General features: G+C 35.5%; 1 protein-coding gene across 3 annotated transcripts in view; it reads right to left on the reverse strand.

Moving 5' to 3' along the window:
- The window catches only part of LOC115232381 (class A basic helix-loop-helix protein 15), a 267,709-nt gene that overhangs the window by 194,928 nt on the left and 52,408 nt on the right, over positions 1–20,373 (reverse strand). The window contains exon 1 of one of the 3 annotated variants that reach the window (XM_036512175.1): positions 10,564–10,620. The exons of the other annotated variants lie outside the window; for them this stretch is intronic. The gene's annotated coding sequence lies outside the window, so the exon portion shown is untranslated. Of the gene's footprint in view, positions 1–10,563; positions 10,621–20,373 lie in introns of those variants that run through there. 3 annotated transcript variants of the gene reach the window in all.

Here is a 20,373-nt window from a genome sequence, read left to right on the forward strand (position 1 = left end):
AGAATTTGTTAAGATGTTTGAATTTTGAGAAGTCTGCATTGCTCTCAGCATCTTCATCGCACTAGTCAGCTTTAGTGTTATCCAAATTGCTATTTATGCCAAATTTCTTGAAGGTTTTTGTGACAACTTCCCGCTTCCCAAAATTTCTTTATTCAAAGATATGTGCAAAACGAAGAATTTCATCCGGTAAAATGGGGCCAATTCTTGCTCATTTACTTTTTCGAATCATCCGCGTACAATTTTTCTTTGCTCCGAAAATATCCGTCGTTATTGTTAAAGCTACCACAGTTTTTCCTTTAATTCTGACTACGATTTCCTTTCGAAAATCAATTTTTGTTCTTTACAGAGTAATGATTATTTTTTTTCTTCATCTCTTCTTATTCGAAGGGCACATCTGTAGGAATGGGGTACAAAATATCTGGCAGCTGTTCAATTGCCGTGCAATTTAGTGAATTCAGTAACCAATAAGCTCTCGAATTATATAATAGCCAATGCTGCTTCGATTCCATAAATTGCTATTTTAGTGGAGGAGAAAGAGCAATGTGAAAAAGAGAAGGGGACAAATGTGAAAGCAGAGGTCGATTCTGAGTGAGGCACATATTTGTAAACCAGTGCAGTTACAAAATACTTGAATAATCCCTGCTAATATGCAAGCTGAGAAGATAAATTTCTTGCAAAATTGGATGAGATTATATTGTAAATAGAAGAGAATAAACAATATTTATTCACACCCACCCACACTTCCACATAGCACACGCACATACTCATATATGTATGTGTGTATACACACACTCATATATGTATGTATGTATGTATACACACACTCATATATGTTTGTATGTATGTATGTATGTATGTATATAGTTGCATTATATTCCGTTAGGAATGGGGTAGTGTACACTATAAAGCTGATCCATCTTCAGATTTACCGAGTACTATCGGTATGATTATTATTATTATTATTATCATTATTATTATATACTTCTAAGTTTAGATTTATCGTATGTGAATATGAAATTGAAGAAACTGGAGTGAAGAAGAAGGAATACGATTGGACATTTATTTATTAATTGCTACAATTGTTTCAACACAACGTAATTCTCCAAGAATACAAGTATTTCATTATTCAACTGTTTGCATAATGAGATCCAATTATTTTCCTCGGGCGATATACGAGTGTTGTCACCGTTAGTTTAAAATTTTCGACTTCAAAGCCATCTCTGTTCATCGCGGTTTAAACAGAGACAGCACTCGTATACAGCCTGAGGAAACACAACTGGATCTCATTATGCAAACAAACAGTTGCATAATCAAATGCCAGTATTCTTGGAGTACTACGTTGTGTCGAAACAACTGTAGCGACTAATAAATAAATCTCCAACCATACTCCTTCTCCTTGACTCTAATTTCTTCAATTTTATATATATATTTATATGTATATATCAAATCGCTATCTGTGTATCAAGCCAAATGTATACATCCCGTTTTAGTTTGCGAGAATCATCATTTCATAAAGATATTGCGTTAAAAAACACACCGAATATCTGTTTCTTTATTACCCACAGGGGGCTAAACATAGAGGGGACAAACAAGGACAGACAAACGGATTAAGTCGATTACATCGACCCCAGTGTGTAACTGGTACTTAATTTATCAACCCCGAAAGGATGAAAGGCAAAGTCGACCTCGACGGAATTTGAACTCAGAACGTAACGGCAGACGAAATACGGCTACGCATTTCGCCCGGCGTGCTAACGGTTCTGCCAGCTCGCCGAATATCGAAACGTCGCAAACACCTCGGCAGGAGAGACTCTCAAGTACGACACACGCATTTTAGCCTTCATTTTTGCTCGTCGATGTCGTGCACCCATTCATTGCTTGCTCAAGCAAAATCCGAACTGCGATACATTGGAAACTGAAAAAGAATACTTCAACTAATATTGGGGAAAGCTTGCCGTGTTGTAAAAAAAAATCGGCAAACACAACAAGAAAGACTGTTAGATTAAAACCGACAACTGTATATTATATTAAATGTTTTCTATAAAATATAGAGCCAGCACTGAGAGTTACCACGTCGTGTATACGAACACGAATATGTAAACTATGCGATCGAAGCTAGAAAAATAGTTAATCGGTGCCTGTGTGTATTTCAGGAGGCATTGCCCCTTCTTCAATTCTTCAAATATACATATACACCCATTACCTATATTCCCATATTCGATCGCATTGTTCACATAGACGCATTCGAAACGGTGGAACTTTCTAGCTCTAAAATCTGTAGATAAACTTGATATAAAAACACGCACAGCTACCAGAAAAGTAGGACAGAGTAATGAGTTATAAACCTTTAAATAACTTGGTTGTAGGTTAGGGCTGTAAAACGAAATATCGTTTCTCTACCAGCAATTAACTTATTAAATGTTTATGCTTCTCTGAAAGGCGTGACTATAGCCAAGCATGATTATCTCAGGGAAAAATCTGAAATGCACATAAATACACAAGGGCAAGTCTATAAATTCTATATATACGCATCTATATGCGCATATGGAAGTGGGAAGTTTCATAGGAATTTACGTATTTTCTTAAACGTCAACATCTTCAAAAAGAATCTTAATATAAGTAGGAGGCGTGGGCGTCGCTTATGGTAAGACGTTTGCTTCCGAGTCACATGGTTTCGGTTTCTGGACCGCTGCGTGGCACTTTGGGCAAGTGTCTTCTGGTTGACCAAAACCTCGGGTTGACTAAAGCCTTGTTAGTGAATTTGGTAGACAGAAACTTAAAGAAGGCCATCGTGTTTTTGTATGTGTGTATGTGTGTTTGCGTGTGTGTGGTTGTGTGTTTGCGCGTGTGTGGTTGTGTTTTTTTCTGCCACCACTGCTTGGCAACCGCTTTTGGTGTTTACGTCCCCATTACTTAGCGGTTCGGGAAAAGAAAACTATAGAATATCTACCAGGATTAAAACTATCTTCGTGATCGATTCGTTAGATTAATATTCTCCAACGCAGTACCCAACCATCGCCACAATCAACAGAACTGAAATAAGAGAACGAAAGAATAAGAGAATAAAAGAATACCGCCGCTGTATGTGCATATTGCATCACGTTTCAGCATTAATGACATTCTCAACTATGAAGTAGAATGCCACTCGGCAATGAAGATTCACTGAAAGTAGTATTCTGTTTTGAATAGAGACAAATGCTTCGCCTCAAGAAGTATTAAACACAAACTTTTGCTGTTTCACGTAATTCTTAAGGGGTTTCGAAGCAATGTCAGTTGAAACTATGTCACTGTCCTATTATTTCTCATCTTTCACACTTGTGACTAAATACTGAGATCATTTACAGAAGACACGACTTTATGAGAGGAACTTGTTCTCGCCACTTCGTTCGAAAGCAAATCTCACAGGAAATTATACTAAATACAGAAAGAAACTTATTCTGGCGTTTTTCCATTTCTGATCCACAACAGCCTTTTACAGTAAAAACAAACATCCCTAGAAGCGTCTATATTTTTCTTAATTACACGAACATTCACCGTGTCAAACATATAAGTGATATTGAGAAGCTGAAACTGTTGGAAAATATAAAATAAATGCAAATAAGTGTATCTGCACGTGAGCATTATAATTCGAAAAACGCATTTCTGTCTTCGGGGAGAATTTCATAAGATTCAATATAGATAGATTGCTATTGAGGAAGTATATAAGAACGAAAGCAAAAAAAAAAAAAAAAAAAAATCAAGTAGGAAACATAAATCAATAAGTGAATAAGGATTTAACAGGCTTGTAATTGAAGTAAACTAATCGGCGCTTAAGGTGACTTATCGAGTTAAATGAGCAAATAACGAGGAAATACAATTCTAACACAATTACAAACGGCAAACTCTGTTTCGGTGTCCATATCTGTAAGTGGTTTTATCCCTGTGCATAATACTACGTTGTATAAGCCTGTGTGTCGGCGTGGGGGTTCGTTTTTTTAAATATTAGTAAACAATTATTCAAAGCGCTTTTCATTTACCTTTGCGCTAAAAGGCAAAAAGTTAATACACACACGAATGTATATTTATGTATGTTTACATGCTTATATATATATATATATATATATATATATATATATATATATATATATATATGTAAAAACGGTAAGATAACAAAAGAAAGAAAGAGACCTCAATATTATGTAAATAGAGGAACTTGTAAAATAATATGTGACACTTATTCAGTAGCCAAGGTAAAACTCTGAGTTTCGGATGCCGAGGTGGAAATCCACACCACCATCTCTTCGGTTATCTGGCCATTTGAAACCAGATAACCGAAGGGATGGTTGTGTGGATTTCCACCTCGGCATCCGAAACTCAGAGTTTTATCTTGGCTACTGAATAATTTTCACATATTATTTTACATATATATATATATATATAGTGGTTGTCTTATGCAGTGTGTGACCCCTCCTGTACCTACAGAACCGTTATGGCTTCTGATGTGGCTTTTTAAACCAGACAATGTTTTGAAAAGACAACCACATAAATTGCATATCCGATTTGGACCACTAAAGTTCTTATCTTTGTGGAACTTAAAATGTCTTTTGAGACCGCCATTGGATTTGCAGACTTTCTGACATACCTTGCATTGAAAGGTGTGCACAGACATATAGGCAGAATAGATAGATATATAGATATATAGACAGACAGACAGACAGACAGACAGACAGACAGACAGATAGACAAAGAGAGAGGAGAGAAAGAATGATGAGCATTTAGCTTTTGCCAAACGCCATGCACAAATGATTTGTTTATAGATATGAACTGTTCGTGACACACATTACCTCTCTCTTTCTCCATCAAATCGACTTTGCCCGAGTAAGTGCTCCGTGTACCACGTGTCAGGTGCCGAAGTGATCGCAAAGCAACGTGAGATGAAGTGTTTTGCTCAAGAACCCAACGCATCACACGGTCTAGCAACTGAAATCAGGATCACTAGATCGTGAACGAAGCAACAGTCGAACTACACCACGCCTTCACAATCTCTCTATAGTCTTTTATTCGTTTCAGCCACGCAGCTGAAGACAGCGTATATACACTTCTAACATGTAGGATGGGTTTTATTTTTTTCTGAATCTCTCGTCTCATTCAAAAACCACAGAATCATGCATGTCATCAGATCTATAAATACAAAAGTATAATATGGATTGCCATTTGAATTTAACAATGTTCAATTTCCTACAACAAGTTTTCATTCATATAAACATTCATACATGTATATATATATATATATATATACAAATATTAGTTGAAATTTATAGAAAAACAAATGACAAAGATAGGTGTATGAACAGTAAACAGGTGTATTAGTTTGACGCTCGGAAGAATGAGGAGGTCTTTTATGTTTCGAGCTTACGCTCTTCAGCAGAAAGGAATAGGACAAAACAAACTGAGAGAGAATGAAGAAAAACTTGTAGATTTCAGCTGTTCAGCGTGTGTGTGTGTGTGTGGTGTGTGTGTGTGTGTGTGTGCACGCGCTCAAGGCGTAGCGATACCCAAGAACCTGATATTAGAGCTCAATATACATGTGCCTCAGAACAGAAAGGAAAACAAAATTTTGCGATGAACTTCAATAGGTTTCAGGTGTTTCTTCGTGTATGTAAATGATTTCCTAAATAAAATTGTACTTCATTTTTTAAGTTCCGGGGTAACTATTTGGTGATGCACAAGCAGTCAGCACTGAGTTCACTACCTCAGAAACAGCCGTAAGCTCAGGAAGTGTATTTCATAATTTTCTGCTTCAGTGATTTGCTCTCTCTTCTACTGTCTCTCTATGTATCTCATATATATATATATATATATATATATATGTCATCAATGCTCATACTTTTATCCTGTTCTGCTTAAGTGTTGCCCTAATCCTTCAGAATTTAGATCGGGAGGGATTTTCATGGAATATGTCGTTCAGTACTATGTTACAAAATCTTGGAAATATGTTTCCCCTTTGGTATTGTTAAAATGCTTGTCAGGAGTTTTTCTCGTGATAGCTAAGTCTTTGTTGCTTTCGTTTTAAGGTGATGTAGGTTTTCAATCTCTATATCCAAACTATTTTGTATTTGGTTAGTTTATCTCTGATCCTTTTCCCGATATATTATCTGATGGAAACTCACATATATTAATTTACAGGTTTTGTGTTTCCCGTTCAGGTTTTATCTTTTTCCAGGGAAAGGAACTACAAAAAGCTATTACCATACATAGCTACAGGGAACTGACATGCCCGAAGGAGCAGGGTGGAAGTAAGGACCTTGGTTTTAATAACTTCGACGATCTGCGAATTCAGGTAAAACTTTTTAAGCTATGCATAGGCTGTTATGAAATGTATCTGAATTATACACCAGTTTTTCCTTGTTGTATAATTAGGGGGTTTTTTCTAGTGTTATTTTAGTGTTTAGCACGTGTGGTGGTATTTGTGTTTTCTATGCCATTTAAAGTTAGTGATTATGTATAGAATGTGTGTGGGGTGTTTCATATTAGGTGGGGGTAATTGTGCAGAATGTCACTTCTGTGTGTTGTTATTATATTACACTTATTACACTTATTATGTGTGATGTATCATTCTAATTTTGGCTGTGTGTCGTGCTTTTAGTGCCATTTAAATGGATGACAATTGCGTACGGTATATTTTTGTCGGCCATGCACAATGTAGCGATTAAAGTGTGCTACTGAATTGAAAATCCCTTGCGTAAAATTTGTGTTGCGCTCAGACGGTCTTTTATATTCTCGCATTGTGTTAAGAGTTTTAATCTTTACTATGGTCGATTTGCGTCTTACTAAATGCGGTTTTATTTATCCTTAGTATACTGATGATTATTGATACATCGAACAGCGAAAACGTTACAAGCAAAGAGGGTGGCTTTACCCAGGGATATGATATGGAAAGCTATCCATAAAATATTGGGCAGTGACACCGTTCGCATTCATACTTTCCGTTTTATTTTGTCACAGCTTTCATTTGGTCAAGCTAAAGCGTCTCTTCTTTTGTAGAAGTCATGCGTTCCATTTGGAAAATTCTGATTGCAGCCAACACCTTAGCAAACATGTCTGATAATGAGGATGCGGTATCTGGCAGAATTTTGGAATGTGTGAAAGTATAACCGCCAATTTTAAGAAAATATTACCTGAGGCTGGTCTCTTTGGCGGAGCTGCAGTTTGGGAGCTAGGGATGTTCAATTTTACGCGATGATATCTGAATCGACAACTATCAGTCACTCCTGTTATTCGGCTCTGGTAAGTGAACGCCTGGTATTTTACAGAAGGTTAGTACTTTTGAGCAAATACTATAATATTCGCAGGAGACACTGATCTTCAGCGAGAATTACCTGTACAGCCAATTCACGAGGGTTTTCATCCTGGGGTTCCATATCTGGAAATCCTACTAAAGTGCGCTAACTATGGTAGGATGACGTCTATAGGTACAGTAGCACCGCCATCCGAGATTTCCACATTTTGTGTAGGTGAAGAAATTTTACAGTGTGCACTGCTCATGCGTGGGACATGGATAATTTTTTTTGGGGGGGGGGGGTATGCAGAACAGCTGTTTCCGCGAGTAGCATGGCTCCGGCGATCATTTTAGAATAACATGACGGTCGTTCCAACATCTACAATTGATCTCATAACAAATTTTCCTCTGTCAGAAAAACAAGTAAGTTTCCTTTTTCGGCCCAACTCACATCGACTGTCTCAAATTGTGCTCTGGGACGAGAGTGAGAGGGGATACAGAGGTCCGATTAATTTAGCGAGACATTGCTAAAGGTCACATGAATAATCGTGAGAGAACGCCCTTCCTTTTGCTTGTTAGAGTAAACTTGGATCTGTGAGGTTCGTTGGTTGCCTCTCCTCCTGCTTACTTCAACGCATCCAAATCATTTTCATAATCGCTTCTGAGCAAACATTGCTCATTCGCCATTCTAGTGTTCATTTCATTCGTCTCCCTTGTATAAATCATCATTGTTATAATAATAATTATTATTATTATTATTAGTAGTAGTAGTATTTTTATTATTATTATTATTGGAAGCTATGCAAACATTATGGAATAACAACAGGAAAAAGATGGTATAGGCACACTCCAGAAAAGGTCACAGAAAACGAGAAAGCAACCATACTCTGGGGTATGCCAATACACACAATAGAGAAATTAAGGCCAACAGGCCAGATATAGTTGTCAGAGATCGTGAAGAAAAAAATGCTTTCTAATTGATGTATCAATACCAGCAGATGACAACGTGTCTCTAAAAGAAATGGAGAAACTTTCAAAATACAAAGATCTGGAAATAGAGGTAACTCGAATGTGGAATCTAAAAGCAGAAACAATTTCTATCATAGTAGGTGCATTAGGTATGATAAAAAATTATTCAGACAAATACATAACAAAAACACCAGGACTTATAAACACATATAACATACAGAAAATTGCACTACTGGGCACTGCACACATCCTACGCAGAACACTTTCAATACAGTAACCATCAGAGCATCACAATAAATCACAGCACATACCCAAGGCACAAAGAGCTGCGCTCGGTAGTGAAGTGAAAGCACGCTATAAAAATAAAACTACTGAATAATAATAATAATAATAATAATAATAATAATAATAATAATAATAATAATAATAATAATATGGCAGGCACTGCTCTCTCACTCAATAATAATAAACTGACAAACTAACAGAAAGATAGATTATATTGAAATACTTTAGACAAAAATCATGCTTCCTCATTGATATGACTGTCCCAATCAATATAAATATATGCATCAAAACTTACCAAAAACTGAGCAAGTATAAAGATCTTGAAATAGAAATTGGCAAAATGTGGAACCTCAAGACTAAAACAATATCTGTTGTCATAGGTACCCTAGGAATGATAGCAAAAGGGGCTGATTCCTACATAGCTCAGGTACCAGGAAAATCCAAAACAGCAGAAATTCAAAAGATAGCGCTCATGGGAACTGCCCATAATCTACGTAAAATACTGTCTATGTAATTTCAAATTTTAAAACAAACTCATGATTTTCTTGTTTTCTTAAACATTCTCTAGAACAATACTATGTACAAAACTAAATAAATGACACCCTAGGCATAATACCAACTTGAATTTATAACTTGCCTGTTGAGGTCTCTGAGTAAGACTTGGAGTTAACTTGTACAAATACTAAGCATAAGTCAAACATATAATAATAATAATAATGATAATAATAATAACAATAATAGTAGTAATAATAATAAGTTTCAAACTTTGACACAGTGCCAACAATCTTATGATTGCGAGTAAGTCAATGAAATCGACTCCAGTGTTCAATTGGTACTTATTTTATCGATCCTGAGAAGATAAAAGGCTAGGTCGATTTCGGTGGCATTTAAACTCAAATTATAAAAACGGACGAAATGCCGCTGTGCATTTAATCCGGTGTGCTAACCATTCCGCCAGCTCACTACTTCTCGCCGCCTTATGATAATTCAATACCTTTTCGTAATACTTCTTAAACAATATCTCTCTTACCTCTAACTGCCTGTGTGTATCCCCTCTCTCCCTCTCTCTCTCTCTCTCATGTCTCTGTATATTTGTGTATAGCCAAAGATTGTATCCAGCAGAGAGAACCTTGAAAGATCTGTAAATTTTAAATTAATTGTTCCATCATGCCTGTCTTTACCGCTTTCAGATATGCACTCGGTGATTTGTTATTCTTCATCATTTTCCATTTGGAAATAAATAAATAAACGTGGAATCTCCTACGCTGCGTGACATCGTTCTGCGTAATGCCTGGTATTTTAATATTACATTTGACCTATTTATTTTAGGAATGTTTAAATTAAACTATATTTAGAATTTCAAATTGTAAACTAGAAAATTCAAACAGCATGTCCCTAATGCATTTCTGGTCATATTGAAATCTATATACATCAAATAAGAAAGAGAGTTTTCTTTCCAGCATGCTCCTACGTTTGCGAATATTAGCTTCGTGTGTAACTGCATGGCTAATAGCTATATTACACCGTCTCGTCTTACTTTAGAAGACAACTGTGGAGTTAAAAATAGAACTATTGAACGTGGTTTAGCCTATTTGTTACGCAGCATGATGGTATTTGATTTTCTTTTTACCATTCAATTAGTAGTTAATTTACGTGATTAGTGAGTTTGGAGTGGCTAATTCAGTAGAACTTTGTACTAAACGTCTTATAACAACATTATTTTCAACATTTATATTCCGACTTCAAATCGCGCTGATGTTGTTTGATTTTATCTTTTAAGCCAATTTTCATGCGTGTTTGTATGATAACAAGTGATTAAGCTGTAATAGTAACGATATTTTCAGTAGCTTGTGAGTGGTGATTGTAAGTAAATTATATTTAATAAACTGTGTCAGACTCGGTGTTCTGGAAGATTAACCCTTATAATAAAGAATTTGAAACTATATACATTTTTGTAAGTGAATGACAAATTCTTATTTAACCATAAAAATAGAAGACTTCCTGTATTACAAAAACAAATGTGTTTCATTTATGTCTAAAGATGCACTTACATTCTTAGATGGGGATCGTGTGTTTAAAATTCTTGGCGAAAACTCCTTCAGTTATTCCTGCAATATGAGTAAAATTTACAAAATATTAAGCACTTAGAGTGTAGCCTAAGAGGTAGAGGTGGAATGACAGTTATATTCTGACATCGATGAGTTCAAACCAATAAATTCATTACTCAGTAAAGAAATGGATCGGTTTGTAAATATTTTTGATGGCAAGATACTATTTACTGATGCGAAATCATCGTGAAAATCTTTGACAGTTTTACATATTTCACAAAAATGTTTTGCAAGCCTCAACATGGAGTAACGATTTTTGCCAATATAACATGGCAGTCTTGGTTTAGGACGAATGTTGCTGTAATTTAGCCCCAGGAGACACGACCTGAGTCCTTATATTTTCGAACAAGGGAATCTAGCACCCCCCACCCCCCCGCCATCAGCTCAAAACAATATCTGTGTATCGCGATTTCCGGGTTATTTCCCATCATCAGCACAGAATAGATGTTCGGCTAGAGGTGGCGCTGCCAAACTCCCGCTCGAAATACATAGTTTTCAAAGTGGCAACTAATCACTGATTTATAAATTAGAAAAGAGTAATTTTCTAAACATCAACATGTTTTACATATTTCACAAAAATGCTTTGCAGGCCTCAACATGACGCAAATAATGAAACAGCTGTCTGTTTTCTAAATGCTACAACTACCACTTAATCCTCGATTTAATAGGAAAGAATAACTACTTTTCACAAATGATTTTATTGTTCGTCAAATAAAGTGTATTGTTGAGTATATATAAGAGGCGTATCACTTTATATCCAAGTATAATGCTACAGAATTAAGAGCTATGTATTTAAAACTACGACGTTCATCATATGAACTGCAACACTTTTTTCGTAAGTCTGAAAATAGTAGCACGTTGTATTATAGTTTCTAAGTTATACGCACAAATTAAATACCAGATTTATACAAGTTGGTAAATTATACTTGTTCAAATGCTCATATGCTCGCACAAGATGTTTGTATGCAGAGTATTACGATTTGTAACAAAAGAAATGCAGCAGCAGGAGGGTTAGAGGAAACGGATTGGGAGGAGCAATGGCCCAATGGTTAGGGCAGCGGACTCGCGGTCGGAGGATCGCGGTTTCGATTCCCAGACCGGGCGTTGTGTGTGTTTATTGAGCGAAAACACCTAAAGCTCCACGAGGCTCCAGCAGGGGGTGGTGGTGACCCCTGTTGTACTCTTTCGCTCCAACTTTCTCTCACTTTTTCTTCCTGTTTCTTGTCCCCAACTTCCTACGCAACCGCTGAGCCTGGATGCGCATTCATCCATCCGTCGATGCTTTCTCTTCTACGGGTCTTACGAATAGCAAAGAACCACGTTTCGGACTTCTCCCACTGGGACGAAGACAGCTTCGCTCAACAAACAAACAAACAAGCAAACAAGCAACAGCAGGAGATGTTGTTATTGTGTTCGTTGTTGTAGGACCAGGAACTGTTTATGCTGTGCAATAGCAATGTATGGACCGTTGCATGGTGTAATAATATTTTTAAAATGAAAAACCGCAAAGTAAGCGTTTAGTACACAGAGTTTGTCGTTGATAACACTCTCCATGTATCGTATGCGCCCACCAACAAGAAAACCGATGAACTGCGTCCGAAAGTCGAAACGAGTTCCTTGGTATTAGGTTTTACAATAGAACATTTTTTCATGCTAATATTTATACTAATATTTAGTGTATGTTGACAGCAGGGTCGGGTGCAGATAAATAGATATGTAAATAGAAATATTGATTTCAAATTTTGGCACAAGGCCAGAAATTTTGAGGGAGAGGATAAGTCGATTACATCGCACCCCAGTACACAACTGGTACTTATTTTATCGACTCTTAAAATTGACCTCTGAAGGATTTGAACACAATGTAAAGACGGACGAAATACCACTAAGCATTTTTTCCGGCTCACTACCATTCTGTGCATATGAATATTAAAGGGGAACAAAAAAATGTTCCTTTGTCCCTTTATTTATCCTTGAAATTTACTTAGGAGGAACAGTGCTCCGAAATTCTTTACGTATTGCGAGAATATAATTTCATAAAAAATACAAAACATTTACCAAACTGCAGAACATATTACTGACAGATTATGTGACAAAAAAAGTTCAATGTAAGCGTAAAAGTTGAGAATTTCGTGGTCCAAACTGGAACACAACCGCGCCAAGCCTTCGTTAACAAGAAGACATGCAAGTCATTAAAAACTGCATACGAGATAATTATTTCTTTATTGCCCACAGGGGGTTAAACATAGAGGGACATACAAGGACATTCAAGGGGATTAAGTTGATTACATCGACGCCAGCGCATAACTGGTGCTTATTTTATCGACCTCGGAAGAATTTGAACTTAGGACGGTACGGCAATCGAAATACCTATTTCTTTACTACCCACAAAGGGCTAAACACAGAGAGGACAAACAAAGACAGACAAACGGATTAAGTCGATGATATCGACCCCAGTGCGTAACTGGTACTTATGTTAGCGACTCCGAAAGGATTAAAGGCAAAGTCGACCTCGGCAGAATTTGAACTTAGAACGTAATGGCAATCGAAATACCGCTAAGAATTTTACCCGGCGTGCTAACGTTTCTGCCAGCTCGCCGCCCTGCATACGAAATATTATTAGATAGACAAACATTAGCTAACAGTGCTTAAGTTCGATGGAAAATTCCATGAAAATTAGGATAAGTAAGGAAGCTCACTAATCGCAAAATACAAACAAGCCAAAATATAACCGGCGTTGACTATTTTTACGTCATTCCTTTTTTCTCATGGTACTTTGCGACTTACGGCAAAGCGCACGAACAGCACAACGCTAATTAATTTTGATGACAAGAATACAAAGGTAGTGATGCAATTACTCTACTGAATTTAGGAATGTCACTGGTCGGACTAAAGAAAGATGCCTAATGCAATGCAAAGAAGCATTGATACAAAGAACTGAATAATAATTATGCCTCACGAATATATATGCAAATATATGTGTGTACCCCTCTGCTTATATATCGCGCAGTGTTTCGCAACCGCATGGTTCCAGGTTCAGTGCATGGCAAATTGGGATAGTGTCGCCTACTATAGCCTAGAGTCGACCAAAGCCTTGTCAGTGGATTTGGTAGACGGAAACTGAAAGAAGCCCGTCATATTTATGTGTGTGCGAGTGTGGCTATGGTTGTGTTTCTTTCCCCATCACCGCTTGATAACCGGTGTTAGTATGTTTATGTTACCATAACTTAGCTGTTCGGCAAAAGGATCCGATAGAATCAGTACTAGACTTTAAAAAAATGTTCTGAGGTCAATTTGTTCGACTACAACTTTTCAAGGCGATGCTCCAGCAGAGCCGCAGTTAACTGACTAAAACAATAAAAGAATAAGAAAACAATATATATATACACACATGAATATATATATATATATATATATATATATATTATATATATATATATATTATTCTACCAAGTATATACGTTTTTTTTATTATTTTGCAATTTACTTAATCATCGGTATATTATTGTTATTTTAATATTTCTATTATATGTACTTTTTTTAGATGGTGTAATTTATTGTTCATTTTGAATTGATAAAAGGTGTTTTTTTCTAATTTTTATATATATATTATATTTTGTGAAATTTCGTTTAGTATTTCTAAATTGAATTTTTCCCTGTAATTTAGGAATAATATTCACTCAAATCATCATTATTATTATCATTTTTTTTTTTTCACTTGTTTCAGTCATTTGACTGCGGCCATGCTGGAGCACCACCTTCAGTCGAGCAAATCGACCCCGGGACTTATTCTTTGTAAGCCCAGTACTTATTCTATCGGTCTCTTTTGCCGAACCGCTAAGTGATATATATATATATATATATATATATCCATACACGTATCTTTTCCTGGTTCCAGATATAAGGCCCCTTGCTGACTCATTAAAAGCAAATATGCTGAAAGGGCAATGGAAATACATAGAAACGGTGTAGATATATGTTAAACACTTTTCATCATGCTGTACTTCATTCTTCCATTTATTCATAATTGGCCGATTAATTTTCAATTTATCAAATTTCTCAGTTATGTGGGCTTCTGTCTAATTAGATTCCATCTATCACTTGCGATTACATGGGCCACGTGTGACAACCCCTCTTTTCATTATATTCAGATTTTCTCATCACGTTCTTTCAGTCATTTTTATTCACATTCTCTCTCTCTCTCTCTCTTTCTCTCTCTCTCTCCACGCACACACACGCACATACACACACACACTCATATATAAGTGACGTAGGGTATTAAACAGCACCAGCTATTGCTAAAACAAGAGGTAATACAACTCGAAAGGTGCAAAATCTCTGTCTTTGAGGTTTTTGAGTTGTTTTCTGACCCCTATGAATTTGCTAATAAGCCACCCATTTAATTTGTTATTTATACACACATACATATACACACACATACATATACACACACACACATATATATATATATATATATATATATATATATATATGTACATATACATACCTATTTCTTTACTACCCACAAGGGGCTAAACACAGAGAGGACAAACAAGGACAGACAAACGGATTAAGTCGTTTAAATCGACCCCAGTGCGTAACTGGTACTTATTTAATCGACCCCGAAAGGATGAAAAGCAAAGTCGACCTCGGCGGAATTTGAACTCAGAACGTAGCGGCAGACGAAATACGGCTAAGCATTTCGCCCGGCGTGCTAAATTTCTGCCAGCTCGCCGCCTTACTATATATGTAAGGTATATACATACTATATATATGTATGTATATACCTTAGATATACGAGAGGTGCTGAAAAGTTTCTAGATTTAAAGGTATCGCGAAACGCCTGACTGAAGGCCCAAACTTCCGAGTTTTCTTATAGGGCTTAGAAAAATTGTAAGACCGCTGCAATAAGTGTGCGAATCTGAGAGGGGAATATGTTGAATGAAATCATGATTAACTGAACCACCTGTATTTTTTTACTCAAAGCTAGGAAAGTTCCAGCACTGCGCGTGCGCGTGTGGTTGTGTGTATGTACATTGCATTATTTATATATAAATAAATATATATATATATATATATATATATATATTCACACAAAAATACACACACATATATATGTATACATACATATAGATATTTATGTACATATATGTCTGTGTATAGCTATATATATCCTTATCTATCTATCTAATATATATATATATATATATATATATATATATATATATATATATATATTATATATATATATATATATAGTTAATCCAAACATGAAAACACAAAGAGAAAACATAACAACGAGAGGACGTGGAACAAGTATAGTATTATTGGACGCTCAGGAAAGAAGTAGGATCTAACGTTTCGAGCGGAGACCCTCGTCAGAAACATAGGAAAAGGAAGGGAAGACGGAGGAAAAAAATCGCCAACGGTACACACGCGGTCACAATATTTCAATGTGTAGACTATATTTATATACATGTAGTTGTATATACTAGACTAAGTACATAAATGTGTAACAAGATAGAGAAAATAGTACTGGAATACCGGAGGTAGAGTCATATGCTTCATTAATAAAGCTGCAAAGACATGACTTTTTGCAGCTTTATTAATAAAGTATATTTGTACATATATATATATATATATATATATATATCTTTATATATGTACATATATATATATATATAAATGTTAATATATACATATACGAATATATTTGTGTGTGTGTGTGTACGCGCATGTTTATCTGTATAGTTACATATATCGATATATGGAAAACTGCATAGACTATTTGTAAAAATAATTGGTGATTTTGTTTGATTTTTTTTGTTTTATTTTTTGTTTGTTTTTTTAACCTGCCAGTCTTTTAGACAGTTTATAGTTATTTCTGTACTCACGCTCCCCAACACGCGCTCACACTTCGTTTTATATGTGAATGTTTGCGTGTGAATGTGTATTTGTGCGTATTCAGAAACGCTTGTGTGTGTTGTGTGATTTAGTACCTGAAAAAATATAAGTATCCAGTATTTCTCACACAAGTCATACGAAGTTCTATTTATAATTTAGTTGAAATTCAATTCCATTGGGTTACAATTAATGAACAGACGCAAGAATGTGTATCCTTTTTATCAAGCTAACGTTATTAACCTACATGTGTCCTTGCGTTTCTCTATAAACAAATATCGAATGTGTGTTTCTGTGTGTGTAGCTTTATATTACATTATGATTGCTTGACTTATACATACATATATATATACATATATATATACGCATATACGTACATATACACGCCTACGCACTAACACACACGTGTTAATACATACATTCACACACACGGATACACATATATATATATATTTCAGAGACAAAGTGAGAGTCAGGTGTATGTCAGTTAGATAATTTTCCTCTCTCTTTCTCTCTCTCTACATATATATAAAGTCCAAATGAGGGTGAAAAATTAGATATTAATCTAATAACATCAATTCAACACCAGTGGTCTAGCGCATAAAAAACTGAGATTCAGTAAATATTATTTATACACAAATATGAGAGGGATCCACTACGCTTATGCGGATCTCTTTTTAGCGTAAGGGCTTCCACATAGTGAATCCCTCTCATATTTATATATATATATATATAAAATACGGAGAAGAGGTGTTGAATGGTGGTTAAATAAGAAAATTAAAATATATAGGTATTCCAAATATACGACTGAATGATTGCAAATTTGCACAAGTAGAATAGTCAGGCCCCTTGATAAGTCTCATGGAGCACTGCATATATCATTCGCCATGATAGATCGGTAGCCACTACACACATTTATTTTTTCTCTCCATGTTTCTTTCTGTGTTCGTCTCTGAGTGAAAGAGCGTAGGATCCAAATGTTAAAGGCTTTTACACTTCCCGAGCGTTATACCAATACTAATTCTCCCTATATATATATATATATATATATATATATATAAATACATATGTATGTATGTATGTATGTATGTATGTATGTATGTATGTATGTATGTATGTATGTATGTATGTATGTATGTATGTATGTATGTATGTATGTATACATATGTATGTATGTATGTATGTATGTATACATATGTATGTATGTATGTATGTATGTATACATATGTATGTATGTATGTATGTATGTATATATATAATTCTCCTGTACACTCACTTGTAGCTTTGGAAACTGATAGCGAGAGACATCTTCATGTTTTAGGATATTGTCAGTAATTTCGTAATGCCATGTGCGTCGCCGCATTGGAGGCCGACACGCTGGCAACCCAACAGACTCTCTTTTACAAATATGCAATACACCTACAACTTGCTTTACGTATCCGATATCCTAGAACACAGAGAAATCCCCAATGCATGAAGTGAAGATCCAGCAATAGATAGATCTAGTCGAAATTTGGTTGGACGACTTTAGTTGCCTCTATCGTAGGTTCATATTGTTCCCGTCAAATCCTCTGCACTTAATACCCTGGGTTACATAAGTATGAAATGAAATCGAGCGTGCGTAACATGATCGTGATAGGAAATGATTCGTGAGACAGCAAATGTCTTCTGCATTGTCGGTGCTCTTTGATCTGTTGCTGGCTGCTCTACATTTCGTTCTTTATCATGTAGTAGCTTTCCGTTCTGCAATATATTTTCACTGGCGAACAATCTACAACAATACTTATTCTACACGTGTTTAGGAACTACATCCGCCTATAGTTACCACACGGAAAACGTCTCCAAAATGGGGAAACGGCCCACACATATACGCTAAGGTGCACGCATACATGTAAAGCGAGAGGCAGAAAGACAAGGACATAACCAGAGAGAAATGGAAATACAGAAAAATGTTCCAACATTTCATGCCTCTAATAATTGCTTCTGTGCTTAACTTCTAATTGTCACCATCCATTGCATTGCGATTATTTGTGTATACATATACTGAGATACTTGTAAATGTACACACACAAATACAGATTCTAGGCGTGCACCTGCTGAGTCTGTTAATTGAAAGTGGCATTTTGAATTATTATAATTTAAATAGCAGAGGAAGACAGAATTTACCCAGCCTGAGGCGTTATACGCAGCGAACTACAATTACAATTCCTCCGCTACACCAGCATACATTATGAAATTGAAAATGTGTCCATACACACACACACACATATATATATATATATATATATATATATATATATATATATATAATATATATATATGTGTGTGGGGGGTGTATGTGTGCGCATGTTTCTGTATGTGTATACATATATATGTATGTATATAATTTCTTGAACTTCATAGCTGATACGAATGATATTATGCTTATATACAATCTATAGTCTTCAAACCGGCCTAGAGCAATTTTCATTATATTTATGGAATATGAACATATTTATATGTATGAATCAGTAAAATATTATTAGATTATTTCCTTTCGATAATAATCAAAGCATTTATGTAGCAGTTAATTTCATGCTTTTCTCAATTCTAAATATCTTTTGTTAACATTTTACTGAATTAGTGTATTGAACAACGAATTAGTGCGGCCAAAGATTTTGTGAACGATATAAGGCCGCAGAACGAGGATTCTGGCAGATTTATTCGGTCCCTGGGTGAGTTTAGGTACCGAGAAATAAATTACCTGTCCTTGTACAACAATTTCCACACACAATCTTCGCCTTTGACACAGGTAAGATGCAAACATATGCAACACAAGCTTATATATATATATATATATATACAATTTCATAAACTCACTCATACACACACACACACACATATATATATATGCATGCATGCATACAGATAGATAGATGGATGGCTATATGACAAGCTTTGTCTTAGAGAACAACTCATCCGTCTGGATTTTATACACTTCCTGTCAACCCAACTTCAGGGAGAAAGTATGTACCACTGAAGCTATAGAGATTGACGTTTGCCCTCCAAGATTGATCTAAGCATTATGACATCGAAACGAATTTCCCAGTTATTCACTCATATTCTGCCTCTATATATTTAAGCGTCCATGTGTATGTATGAGTATATATATATATATATACATATATTATATATTATATATATATATATATATATAATATATATATATATATATATGCGTAGATAACTTAAAAATGTATGATAGATTGCAGTCAATTCATTCTCTCTTACCTGTTTGTGTCTGCCTTCCAATTGCTGTTTTTACTGAGATCTCCCTTTTTAGTAGAAGAAATAGCTATAACCCTTTGACTGCTATTTCTAAATTCGGTATGTGGTAAGGCAATTCGTTGCTAAACCCTTTATTGCTTAGTATTACTTATATATATATATATATATGAGTCGCCATGATAGATCGTTAGCCACTACACACATTTTTTCTCTCCTTGTTTTTCTCCTTGTTTTTTTTTCTGTGTCCCTTTCTGTAGAAGAGAGTAGGCTCGAAACGTAAAAGACTTTTTCTATTCCTGAGCGTTATACTAATACATCTGTTTGTTTTCTACACCACCTGTCTTCGTCTTTTGTTTTTTTCGTAAACTCTCCCTATATATATGTATGTATGTATGTATGTATATGTATGTATCAATGCATACGTATGTGCGTGTGGTGTGCGTGTCAAGGTGTGTATATCCGTATATTTTTGCTTCAATCAAATTCCATTCCCATGACAAGCTTCATCCTTCATCAACTGCGAAAGTACTTGAGTAATGTATTACGCAGTACGCTGATCGACTTCGTAAACCTAGAGCTGCGATGCAA

Source organism: Octopus sinensis, linkage group LG2, assembly GCF_006345805.1.
Source record: "Octopus sinensis linkage group LG2, ASM634580v1, whole genome shotgun sequence".
NCBI lineage: Eukaryota > Metazoa > Mollusca > Cephalopoda > Octopoda > Octopodidae > Octopus > Octopus sinensis.